The 14,101-nt window shown below is 40.7% G+C and overlaps 1 long non-coding RNA gene across 1 annotated transcript in view; it reads right to left on the bottom strand.

Annotated features, from left to right (window-relative positions):
* Positions 1–13,483, bottom strand: part of LOC133417310 (uncharacterized) — a 28,718-nt gene extending 15,235 nt beyond the window's left edge. The window contains exons 1-2 of the long non-coding RNA XR_009770339.1: positions 13,393–13,483; positions 9,289–9,411 (exon numbers count right to left, since the gene is read on the bottom strand). This is a non-coding gene — a long non-coding RNA (uncharacterized LOC133417310). The remainder of the gene's footprint in view (positions 1–9,288; positions 9,412–13,392) is intronic.
* Positions 13,484–14,101: the final 618 nt, after the last annotated feature.

Below are 14,101 nucleotides of genomic sequence, written 5' to 3'. Positions count from 1 at the left end.
CGGCCATCAGTTTGCGACTTCAAGTTGAAGCGCGCTTGGCTTCTGCGGCAGGACGACAATCCAAAACGCATCAGCAAGTTAACTTCTGAATGTCTTAAAATAAACAAATGAAGGTGTTGGAGTGGCCTAGTCAAAGTCCAAACTTGAATCCAATTGAAATGCAGTGGCATGACCTCAAAAAGGCCTATGATGTTCCAAAAAGCTCCATTGTTGCTGAATTAAAGCAATTCTATAAGGAAGCGTGAGCCAAAATGAATGACGCATTGGCAGTTATAGAAAACCTTTGATTTCAGTTGTTGCCGCTGAGGGCGGCCCAACCAGTTATTAGGTTGAGTTTTTTCCCCCCTTAATAAATAAAATCACCATGTAAAAACTGAGTTTGTCTGATATTTACATTTGTTTAATGAGCTAATTATTATTTGGAGAAGAGCGCAAAGACATTTTCATGGCACTACGTGTACGTGCTTGTGTGCCAAAAGCAACACGTTTGGCTGGTGTTACGAGTTGAGCCGAGCCAGTCGCCCTTGTTAAAATGTTGCGAACGTGCGACGCTATTTGAAAGCACGCTTGTTCATACTGATCTGGTGGCAGGAACAATTAACAGTTCATAAACATTCCGGTGTGTTTGAGCGCACATTTCGACAGGCAGCAGACTGATTGGATGGGGAAACAAAATGACGGCAAATTTGTCTCTTATTGTGTCAGTGTGGCCACAAAACTGCATCGTGCCCAATTATCATTGTTAGTGGCAGTTATTGTAGTATTATCATCATTTACAATAATAATAGTGTATATTCTTGCAAGCCCTGCTTGGATACTATACAATTCAGCAAGTCTTATTTGCTGTAATAAAAATAGAATTGCATTATCTAATGATTTTTAGTGGCAATATTTGTAGTTGTAGTATTATTGTTGTTGTTAATAACAATAACACTTACAGTAAACATTCCTCTGAATCAATTTAATTTATCAATAATTTAATATTTTAATAGATAAATCTTTTTTTATTTCATCGAATTACATTCTCCAGTAATGAGTAATAGAAGTACTACCATTAATATGATACGTTTAATCTCTTACTACAATATATTGAATTTACATAGAAATTATACCTCATTTAACTAAATAATGAATGAGAAAGTACGTTCATTTTTTAATAAATACATAAAATACAAAAATACCTGAATGATTGCTAATACATTTAAAAAGAGGTCAACTTAAGAGGCAAAAATGTACATTATTCCATAAAAATAGTTTTGTGTTACATAGTAATTACATCATAGTAAATGTGCAATAACTAAACAGCTTCAACAGTCGAAACTATATATTTTCTATTTTCTGCAAAAGTTTGGCCTCGCCTCATCGTGACGTGACTTCCCATCAGCCACTGGTGCGACGTGGGTCTTCTCCTACGGATGACTCGACTTACCGGTTGATAGCGCTTGTGTAACGTCAACAAACAAACAAAATGTGCTCGCCGGATTTGGTGATGCGTGGGGAGCAAAGGGCGCACACACGCACGCAGCGATCTCAAAAGCAACATAACGACAACGGCTGCATATATTTCTCAACATTTTGTGTTTTTATAAGGAAGCGTACTGCGTTATAATCACGTTAAAATGTAATACATTTGACTTCCGCATTTAGCAAACCAAAAACAAAGCAATTTGTTCGAGTTCAGGTCACTGGCGGAGTCCTATTTGTGTGAAAGTTACTAGCTATACGTACCTCAGTGTCTGCCTGTGTACCTAATGCCACCTTGGAAGAAGGGGCGTGACCTAGAAATCCCGGGCCCACCTGTGTGGAGTTTGCATGTTCTCCAAGTGCCTGTGTGGGTTTTTTTCCGGGCACTCCGGTTTCCTCGCACATCCCAGAAACACGCGTGGTAGGTAGATTGAAGACTCTAAATTGCCCGCAGGTGTGAATGTGCGCGCGAATGGTTGTTTGTTTATATGTGCCCTGCGATTGGGTGGCGACCAGTTCGGGGTGTACCCCGCCGCTCGCCGGAAGATTGCTGCAATAGGCTCCAGCACGCCCGCGACCCTAGTGAGGATAAGCGGAACGGAAGATGAATGAATGAATGAATGTCTTCTTGATGAGAGGTGGCCCGGTGCCCTAGCGCCCTCTACTTGCCAGACGCTTTTTACGCCAGTTGAGAATGTTAAAATGAGACATGGCCAACAATTGTTTTTGTTTGTTTGTTTTCGTTGCATAGGATTTGACACCAAGTCAACAAGCTGGAAGCCTATCGATCCTGAGAGGCTATCCGCTTGACGTTTGACCCCTGGTAGCACACAAACAACCGGCAACACTTTCTGTTTGAGGAGATGACGTCACGGGGGCCATTTAAGGGAACACGAAGTGAGCAAAGCAGTACAACAACAAGTTGTGGATCACATCACGCATGACCGAATGAGAAAGCTCCGCTTTAGCTGGACCAGATGTATGAAACCAACTGAAGCTGTGAACGTGCGTGTATGTGTGTGTGTGTGTGTGTGTGTGTGTGTGTGTCCTCAGACGATCCGAGCATGCGTCGACAGAGCACCAGCAGAACGCGTCTCCGCATGCTCATAATTGCTCCCCAGGCCAATAAAAACACACATTACTTCCGCTGGTTTGAACGCAAACACTTTTTTTTTGCACGACCGCGCCGCTACCGCCACCGCTAATGACAAGTCGAAGATGAACGTTCCTTTCGTGTTGACGGATTTAAAGGCATTAGTCAAGATTCCAAGAAGTGAAAACCGTGACATTTTACCCACATTATCTCAGAGAACAGCTATTGCTGTTCAAGTTTTAAGACTAACATGTACATTTTACGGAACGCAATACGGTTCAAACACTTTGGAGAGATACATACATTTTAGACCCACACGCCAATAGGTGTGTGGGTCCCCCTTCACCCCCCAAAAAAAGGAAAAGAAAAAAGTAAAGAAAAAACTAAATCATTTTGAAAAAAATACTACAAAGCAAATCAGTGAATAGGTAAGTATTTGAGGGTCCACGGTACTGTTAAAAACAACAACAAAAATGCAACATAGCCAGCGGGCCGGCAACGGTGAACTGTAATATAGCAGGGGGAAACTACATTAGAAAACTCGAGCCAACTAACTTTCCGAAGATAACAGCTTTAAATTTTAAATCTGAAAGATTGAAGTTCTTACTGTGAAAATCACACAAAGTCTCACAACAAAGGCAGCACCCATTGTGAGTGTAACTAGTGCCACATTCAACAACGCTGGGAAATTGCCAATGTTTAATACAAGAACGCTGGGAAATGTCCTTTTCTCCCACTCGGAAAAGTGCAATGGAATGCTCCTCGAGATTGGGGTTAGAAAGCGATGTCGTTGAGTTGCCAAAATCTGACATCACACAACAATCAATGGCAACAAAATGTATACGGCTGTCAAGAAAACTGGGAAACACCCCATGCTACATTTAAGAAAACTGGGAAATTTCCAATCTCCAACTAGAAAAAGAAATGCAACTTGGGATCAGTTTTAAATGCAAGATCCCATCATTAAACAACAATGGCGGCGGGACTGTCAGTTATGCAGCATTAAGGGAAACTTGGAAATTTCTAAAATAACAACCCCAATGCGTATTCTGTTGATGATTATCTGATATGTTGTGTTGCATCAACACATCGCAAAGCCTTCAAAGTTCTGCGTGTTAGCCTTGACCCCCCGGGCTGACAAAGCACTTGAACGCATCGCACCACTAATCCCGTCACGATACGACGCGGGAGCGGCTGGGGTGACGGGATTGCCTCGTTATTTCCACAGGACGGGCTTCGTAGATTCCTTTGAACTAATAATTCACTTGAAAGTAGTTGATCAACTTTAACAGCGGCGAGAAAAGCTGCCGTGGGCGCACTTTGTCCATCTTTTATTGTTCCGCTAAAGTGTGTTAGGAGGACATTCAAGTGAACAGTAGTTCACAAACATAGTAACAAACAAAAGCTTCTCAATCGCTACTTCAAGGCTAATCTTATGATATAGTGTACACCAGTGCTACTTACTGTAATGAGATCCAATACTAAAAATTGTGCCCTTAAAAAGATTATAATGACAAACTTTTGATTGACACCGATGCCCAATGTTGTTGCATGCCGACCAATACACATTGATAAGAAAGCTTTTTTTTTTTTTTTTTTTAATCAATGAATAGGAAATACATTTTGAAAAAAAAAATAAAGATAGGACATATTTTACAAATTAAAATTTTAAAAATATGTAAACAAGGTAAAAAAATAAAATGAAACAAATTAAAGAATATTTTTAAAATGTTAATTTTTGAATTTAAATAAAATACTTTTTTTAAAAATATATATATAAAATAAAGGTAACAGATATTTTAAAAACAAAATAATAGGGATACAAAATACAATACAAAATTAATAAATAGGAAATTAAAAATTAATATTTTCACAAATATATCATCATCTGATTTTGTTTATGATTTTTAAGGTTTTGGAGTCATACGCTGACCCTCGAACTGCCTTCCTAATTTCAAAATGTTACTTCAAAAACTGTTTATATTTGACAATGGAATAAGTTATTTTAAGTTCTATCATTTCTAAACTTTCGCATTTCTATTCATGAATTTGGTTGGTGTGCTGGACAAAAATAAAAAATACTGTTTGCTCAAAAGCTCAAAAGTCAACATTAGCATTTTTCTAAAGGTAGAATCTTTGAACTCGTTTCTCATTGGCTAGCGTGGGTGTACCTAATGTTATGTTCAGTGAGCGTAAACGGTAGAGTTTAAATCCCCGTAATTCCGTCACACCTTCTGTGAATGGATCCACTCTAAAATGTCATCGGTCAGAGTGTGCGTCATTGGCAGCCGAGGCTGGAACTTTCCCTGTGATAAGATCTGGGACTGCCACCTCGCTCCCCCTCGCAATCTCCATCCCAAATTCACCAGTTCACCCCAACCCTTGTGTATTCCCGTCAGGTGCTTTGAACCACACCGAGACCGCGCTCACTGTGACTCACGGTTCATCTTTTAAGCCTCTCCACTGGCTGTTGATGTCCGCAATGATACCATGAGTCAACCATTAAAGCAGTACTGAGCAACACTTTAACCCCATATGAACCTGATAACTCACCCGTGGGTTATTTACACATTACCCTCTGTTTGAACCCCCAGTAACGAGGTGGAAAGCTCGAAAAGCACCTAACAAAGAGATCAATGTGATCCAACGCGAGAGCTTTTTCCAAAAATAAATAAATAAATAAATTCAAAAGTTGCAGTCAAGAAAATTGGGACATTTCCAATCAATGCTGCATTCACTAACACTCAGTAACAAATTGCCAGGTTGCAGTCAATTAAGGTCGGGAATTTACAATCAGTCAGAATCTTTTCTCAATTGCCTTACCTTAATAAATAAAGGTTAAACAGAGTATATAATCTACAGAAGCAGCACCTATTGCAAATGTAAGGCGTGCTGCATTGAAGAGCACTAGGAAATTAACAATGCTGCTTTCATAAAACTGGGAAATTTCCAAGCCGCCAGTAAGAAAATTATTTTGAACGTGATGTACCTAACATGTCTGATGGTGCCCCTTGTCAACATAACTTAAGATACATTCAATAAAACAGGGACATTTCCAGTCTCTCACTTGGAAAGGTGCAATGGAAAGACACAGATGGACCGGAGATGCTCAATCTGACACCACAAAACAATGGCGATGCCCATTGTGAATTTTGGCCATGCTGCATTCAATAAAAATAGGAAATTTCCTATATTGCGTTCAGCAAAGCTCCAAACTCCCACAAGGAAAAGTGCAATAAAATACCACTTCAGGTTGGAGTTTGAAACGTACATACACCAAATGCCAAATCTGACATCACACAACAAAGGCGGCGCTCATCGTGAATATAAATAATGTTGCATTCAAACTAGGAAATCTCTCATCAGCCATTAGAAAAGTGCAAACGAATTCTACTTAAGCTTGGAGTTTTAAACGAATGTACCCCTGAGATGCCAAGATCTAACATCGCATGCTCCTTTAAAAAAAAAATTGGGACATTTCTGGTGGCGGATTTAATAAAGTTGTGAAATTTCCTTCTAGGAAGAGTCTAATGGAATGCCACTTGAGGTCAGAGATTGAAAGCTATTTACCTCTCTTCATGAGCTTAATTGGTAAAACAAAAAGGTTAACAAGCCAATCAACAAAGCCGCTAGCTATCAGCATAACTGCGATAATGTCTAATCACAGATGTCGCGCTTATTTCGGTCACCAGCCATGTTTTTTGTTTATGTTGGAAAAGAATGCACCAAGGCCCGACCTTGCAAGCTTTTAAATGTAATATTTCCCTGTGTTGTAGTTTTCTTGAATACGGCGTTAGTTTGTTAGTTACAGTAAAGCCCTGTTTATGACACAACCCACCTTTTTTTTGGTTTTTTTGTTTTTTAAAATGAGCTTTAGATCGGCAACAGCTGCATTTTGGGGAGCTGAGAATTGAACGTGTATTCAATGTACCACTGTGCTACCAGGGCATTATAGCAAGTTTCGTGTAAAAACACATTTAATAAACTAAAAAAAAAAAATTAAAAAAAGATCGCAACCAACTTTGTAAAGCACATTACTGCCACCTTTAGGACTGGAGTGGAACCGCATCATCCTGCACGTTATGAATGGGCATGCATGTGCGTGCTGTGTGTGTGTTCCGTGAACGGTGCATTTGAGGCGACGGCAGCTCAGGAGAGAACAAGGAACAGGAGGAGGGGGAAAAAAGTGGATGCTAAATAATGCAAAAAACATTTCTCAGCTGTCCTCCTCCACCCCCAAAAAAATCACTTTTTAAAGTTTCCAAGAAGTTACATTTCTCCATCAGTTCATAGCGTTTAGGTTTTAGAATAGGCTTGTGCCAAACACGAACCGTGTCTTGTTTAATCTGGCCCACTGTACGTTGACATTATCAAGGGTCCTGTAATATTTGTACCATTAATTTGGTCTTTTTTCCCCCCCTAAAATCAGTTGTTAAATTTTTTCATTGGATATCTATCTCTATATATATATATCTATCTATATATATATATATATATAAATAGATTTTTTTTTTTAACTAATTTAAAAATTGGTTCATTCATTTATTGGACATTACACAAAATAAAGATATTTGTAAAATAACATTGTACAAATTGTCTCCAAAATCATGACTTTAGAAGAGTTACCAAACACTGCATCATTCAAGTTGGTGCACACACACTTGCCTTCGTGGCTAACCAGTTTCTTTTACATCGAAGAATTCGGCTATCCTTTTTTAACACAGCAGGTTTATTTAAATGTATTTAAACTAACTATTTTCACTCATTATTGTCTGAAAAACATCCAGACTTTCAATCTTGAGGCGACATAATGCCGCACGGCTCCCACAAAAAGGGAAGAGGCGGAGCTTTACAACACCAGCGAAAGTTGAGCTATTTTAAACACTTTAAATTGGTTACTAATGCGTACAAAACAGATGGTGTGGGGACAGTCCAATAGCATTGATCTGTGAAAAAACATATTAAATTGAACATATTTGGATTTACAAAGTTTCTGCCCAATTTTGACGACATACATTTATATTTTTATTTATTTTAGGAAAATAATTGGTTTGAAATTAGACAAAATGAGCTTTTTTTAAAAAAAATGTAAACTACTTTAAATATTTTAAGGTTTTTTCCCAACCTCATCTATGAATGATCTGGCCCATTTGCCCGTTTAAAAAAAAAAAGAAACCTCTGGTTTAGAAATGTTGATTTCTGCCACGTCATCTGTCAAAACCGAGTATTATCATCTGTGATATCGCCAGGATTGTTGATGCAGCTCTTGCTTTGGATCTCATTAGATTGCACAACCTTGCCACTAATCTAAATTGTGACTGAGATTATCACGTCGGCATTAATGTCAAGTATCGGACTTCAGTTGACGCACTTTATCCATTTTGTTTTGGCCACCCAACTTTATCAGCCGCACAGCAGACTCTTTTAAGGCCTTAATGACCGCCACCGATAAAGAAAAGGCACCCTAAACACACACCAACAATTTCCACGTTATTTATTTGTTTACAACATGATGCATTTTGAATGCCCGCTTCTGTCACCGAATATACTTCTACTGAAACACTAATTATTGTTCAAGACGCCATCTTAATATCATTTAAGATCATCTTTAATACTGTGGAGGGAACTCAATAAAACATACCGTACAGTAATTATCCACACTGCGAAACTGTTTAGGTTCTTTGGTTGGTCCTCCTGTTTCGGTAAGGCACAGAGGGCACAGCAGTTCAATCTTTAATGCGCGTGTCAACAACTGTGTCTATGAACTAGGAGCATGCCGATTATCGTCATTTTTTTAATTATTATTATTAATCTGACTGAAAAACTGGATAAACTTCAGGGGCACTATTTATTTATTTAAATTTGTATTTCACTTTATAAGAAATGCTGCTGATACTGGGAACTCTTCATGTTTTGTTTGAACATAAAACAAAGATAAGTGAAAAATTAACATTTCAAGTTATACTGAATTATTGGGATAAAATCTACTATAGAAAACTTTAGGGAGCTATTTATTTGTTTTAAGTTTTCTTTTAAGTTTATGAAACCTGCTGCTGAACCTGGTGGCTCCCTGCACTTCTACAAAAAATAAATAAATAAATAAATAAATAAAATTAAAAAGACGCCTATTGTGTGAGATTAAAAAAAAGATTTTACAAATCTGAGAAGCTGTTTAATAACCATATGTTTAAAGACATTTCAAATTAAGTGTTCGAGTCTGTATTTTGATATTTTCCCTTTTTCTTCAAATGAATACCGACTCCAAATATTGGTTATGTTGACCACTACGAATCTGTATCGGCCCTGAAAAAGACATTACAACCTCTCTCTACTATAAACTGTAAATCTTACTACTCACTGCATTTATTTGTCTTAATTGTATGACCTGCACTGTAGCACGGTGTCCGTCAGCGGGGTGAGGCGGGGGGGGATGCATCCGCAGCGGTCCAGACGGATTAGGCCGAGAGGGGAGTACGCGGCGGTTGCCGAGCAACTACAAACCCACTCAAACTCTGCCTGGCGAGCAGACGGCCCATGAATAGGCACAAGTCGCAGACTCGACTCAGCCGTAATCATGGCACTAGATCACACACACACACTGTGAGAATATATGTACCATGTCAGTGACTTGACCGCCTCAGTATATAGTGTGTGTGTGTGTGTGGGTGTGTGTGTGTCTGTGTCCCACCTTCAACACGTGTAGCAGTCAATGACAATCCAGTCATACTTACTAATGGTTTGAGCTGGATCCCTGCCACACTTTGTGCTTTGCTGCAGGCTCTTTCCAGCCTGCTTTTCCTATTCTGGGATGTCCTCGCATGAACCCGGGTCCCTTGCCAGCATCAGGGCTGCGTCTAATGAAAGAAGGCCTCCAACAGTTTATTTGGGGGGAAAAAAAGAAGAGGGGGTGAGGGGGGACGGGGACGACAACAACAAAAAACAAGCTAACTGTTTGTTCGTAAAGTTCTGCTTGTCCAGTCAATTCATGAGGGAAGGAACGGTGGGAGCACGGCAACAAACTGAAGGTTGATGGAGAAAATATCGATTTTTACCGTGAGCTTTTTTGAGTTTAATTATACAGGCATCATAAAGTTTTTTATTATATTTTTAATACCTTACGTTTTATATGGAACCTATACTCACAAAAGGAAATAAGTGGCACTGTCAGAGATGTACTGATGTATTGCGTAATGTTTATTGTTGAGCATTTCTCATATTCTGGTGACCTCATTGAACAAATATGCAGATTTATGTACAAACTGGAACTAGTGCTCCTATATTTTCTTTGCAAAGGCAGACTTTCAAATGAAATTATATTTTATATGTTATCGGCATTTTCTTGTTTTTGTTTTTATATTTATGGATTTCTTGTTTACTTTTACTGTAATTCTTGTTGCCTTTTGTTTCCTTGCACCTAAAGGGTAGTATTACAATTTAAAAAAAAATAATAATATATATATATATATATATATATATATATATATATAAAATCAATCATTAAAAATAAAAAAAGTATACATATTTTTAGAACACATAAAAATGAATACTTTGTACTTACAATATTTGCAAAATATAAAAACGTGCAGTCCAATTGTGTACGTTTCTCTACAATAATAAAAACATAACAAAAATAATAATAATTATAATACAAATTAATATTATGTTTATAACAATAATTAATAATGCACATTGATATAATGCAGCCCTATGGGGAGGTGCAAACTGTAGGCCGGTCCCAAGCCCGGATAAATGCAGAGGGTTGCGTCAGGAAGGGCATCCGGCTTAAAACTTTGCCAAACAAATATGAGCGTTCATCCAAAGAATTCCATACCGGATCGGTCGTGGCCCGGGTTAACAACGTCCGCCGCCACCACAGTCAACCTGCAGGGCGTCGTTGGAAATTCAGCTACAGTGGGTCGAATTCGAAGAAGAAGAAGAGGTGGAAAGCGGGTTCTTCGTCAGAAAGAGAAGAGGAAAGCACAGAGCCTAGAGCTGAATGTGGGGACTTTGAATGTTGGGACTATGACAGGAAAATCTCGGAGTTGGTTGACATGATGATTAGGAGAAAGGTTGATATTTTGTGAGACCAGGTGGAAAGGCAGTAAGGCTAGAAGTTTAGGGGCAGAATGTCTTGGAGGTGAAAAGAGTATCAGATCGAGTGATGAGGCTGAAACTTGAAATTGACGGTGTTATGTGCAATGTGATTAGTGGCTATGCTCCGCAGGTAGGATGTGACGTAGAGGTGAAAGAGAAATTCTGGAAGGAGCTAGTAGTTCTGAGCGTCCCAGACAGAGCGTCCCAGACAGAGAGAGAGTCGTAATTGGTGCAGATTGTAATGGACATGTTGGTGAAGGAAATAGGGGTGATGAATAAGTACGGCATCCAGGAAAGGAACTTGGAGGGACAGATGGTGGTAGACCTTGCAACAAGGATGCAAATGGCTGTAGTGAACACTTTTTTCCAGAAGAGGCAGGAACATAGGGTGACCTACAAGAGCGGCGGTAGAAGCACGCAGGTGGATTACACCTTGTGCAGACGATGTAATCTGAAAGAGGTTACCGACTGTAAGGTAGTGGTAGGGGAGAGTGTGGCTAGACAGCATAGGATGGGGGTGTGTAAGATGACTCTGGTGGTGGAGAGGAAAATTAGAAGACAAAGGCAGAGCAGAGAACCCTGTGGTGGAAGCTGAGACAGGACGAGTGTTCTGCAGCTTTTTGGGAGGAGGTGAGACAGGCTCTCGGTGGACAGGAGGAGCTTCCAGAAGACTGGACCACTACAGCCAAGGTGATCAGAGAGGCAGGCAGGAGAGTACTTGGTGTATATTCTGGCAGGAAAGGAGAGAAGGAGACTTGGTGGTGGAACCACACAGTACAGGAAATCATACAAGGAAAAAGGTTAGCTAAGAAGAAGTGGGACACTGAGAGGACCGAGGAGAGGAGAAAGGAATACATTGAGATGTGACACAGGGCAAAGGTAGAGGTGGCAAAGGCCAAACAAGAGGCATATGATGACATGTGTGGCAGGTTGGACACTAAAGAAGGAGAAAAGGATCTAAACAGCCTGGCCAGACAGGGGGATGGAGATGGATGTGCAGCAGGTTAGGGTGATTAAGGATAGAGATGGAAATATGTTGACTGGTGCAAGTAGTGTGCTCGATAGATGGAAAGAATACTTCGAGGAGTTAATGAATGAGGAAAATGAGAGAGAAGGGAGAGTAGAAGAGGCAAGTGTGGTGGACCAGGAAGTGGCAATGATTAGTAAGGGGGAAGTTAGAAAGGCATTAAAGAGGATGAAAAATGGAAAGGCGCTTGGTCCTGATGATATTCCTGTGGAGGTATGGAAGCATCTAGGAGAGGTGGCTGTGGAGTTTTTGACCAGCTTGCTAGAATTCTAGCGCGTGAGCAGATGCCTGAGGAATGGCGGAAATGTGCTGGTGCCCATTTTTAAGAACAAGGGTGATGTGCGGAGCTGTGGGAACTATAGAGGAATAAAGTTGACGAGCCACACAATGAAGTTGTGGGAAAGCGTAGTGGAGGCTAGACTCAGGACAGAAATGAGTATTTGCGAGCAACAGTATGCTTTCATGCCAAGATGCATTATTTGCCTTGAGGATGTTGATGGAAAAGAACAGAAGATCAGAAGGAGCTGTGTCTTTGTAGATCAAGAGAAAGCCCATGACAGAGTACCCAGAGAGGAACTGTGGTACTGCATGCGGAAGTCTGGAGTGGCAGAGAAGTATGTTCGAATAATACAGGACATGTATGAGGGCAGCAGAACAGCCGTGAGGTGTGCTGTAGGTGTGACGAAATTAAGGTGGAGGTGGGACTGCATCAGGGATCAGCCCTGAGCCCCTTCCTTTTTGCAGTGGTGATGGATAGGCTTACAGATGAGGTTAGACTGGAATCCCCATGGACCATGAAGTTTGCAGATGACATTGTGATCAGCAGTGAAAGCAGGGAGCAGGTGGAGGAACAGTGAGAAAGATGGAGGCATGCACTGGAAAGCAGAGGAATGAAGATTAGCCGAAGTAAGACAGAATTATATGTGCATGAATAAGAGGGGTGGTGGGGGAAGAGTGAGGCTACAGGGAGAAGAGATAGCAAGGGTGGAGGACTTTAAATATTTGGGGTCAACCGTCCAGAGCAATGGTGAGTGTGGTCAGGAAGTGAAGAAACAGGTCCAAGCAGGTTGGAACGGGTGGAGGAAGGGTGTCAAGTGTGTTATGTGACAGAAGAGTGTCTGCTAGGATGAAGGGCAAAGTTTATAAAACAGTGGTGAGGCCAGCCATGATGCACGGATTAGAGACAGTGGCAATGAAGAGACAACAGGAAGCAGAGCTGGAGGTGGCGGAAATGAAGATGTTGAGGTTCGCTCTCGGAGTGACCGGGTTGGATAAAATTAGAAAAGAGCTCATCAGAGGGACAACCGAGGTTCGATGTTTTGGAGACAAAGTTAGCGAGAGCAGACTTCGATGGTTTGGTCACGTCCAGAGGAGAAATAGTGAGTATATTGGGAGAAGGATGATGAGGATGGAGCTGCCAGGCAAGAGAGCGAGAGGAAGACCAAAGAGAAGGTTGATGGATGTCGTGAGGGAAGACATGAGGGCAGTTGGTGTTCGAGAGGAGGATGCAGGAGAGAGGCTTACATGGAAAAGGACGACGCGCTGTGGCGACCCCTGAAGGGACAAACCGAAAGGAAAAGAAGATATGTACATTGATATATGAATAGCTGCTGTATTTCATTGAGCAAAATATTGCAGTTTGGGCGGAACAGCGGACGACCGGTTAGCACATCTGCATCACAGTTCTGAGAACCCGGTTCAAATCCGGCCTGACCTGTGTGGACTTTGCATGTTCTCCCCGTGAGTGTCGAGGTCTATGCGTGCCCTGTGATTGGCTGGCGACCGGTTCAGCGCGTACCCCGCCTCTCGCCCCGCGACCCTAGTGACGAGAAGGAGTATGGAAAATAGTTGAATAAATAACAATAACTATAATAATATTACATTGATGTATGAATAGATACTGTATTTTCATTTTTGCAAAAAAATTTCAGCGTTTCAGTCCAACTAAGCATTTCCCTCTTAACTTTTTCTACAACGATCATTATAATCATGACCATATTAATAATAGTAATACATTGATACAGTATGAATAGGTGCGGCATTTAAAGTTTTGGAAATTATTCTATAATAATAATAATAATATGAAGATGAATAGTTACGAGCTTTTCATTTGTGTGTGTGTGTGTGTTTTATATGCAGGTGTGCGTGCGTGCGCGCACGTCCGCGTGCTCAGGTTTCAAGCGGTCGGACTTAATGAGCTCCGGAGACTTATTCGTATTTCCGTGGAAACCTGTCGGGTCGCACGAGGCCGACTGTTCTCGGAAAAACAAGAATCCTCGTTACCCAAGAAAGGGCGAAAGTAACACAAGCGTCCTGCGCGTTGACAGCAGGAGGCGCTATCCGTGAACGCCCTCTCGTCTAATTGAAAGAGCACCTTTGGCCACAACTCCTTTAACTAAATTAGGATTTTTGTATTTCTTTTC

This window comes from Phycodurus eques, chromosome 18, assembly GCF_024500275.1.
Source record: "Phycodurus eques isolate BA_2022a chromosome 18, UOR_Pequ_1.1, whole genome shotgun sequence".
Classification (NCBI taxonomy): Eukaryota; Metazoa; Chordata; class Actinopteri; order Syngnathiformes; family Syngnathidae; genus Phycodurus; species Phycodurus eques.
Note: the sequence above shows the minus strand (reverse complement) of the source record. Positions and strands in the feature narration are given on the sequence as shown.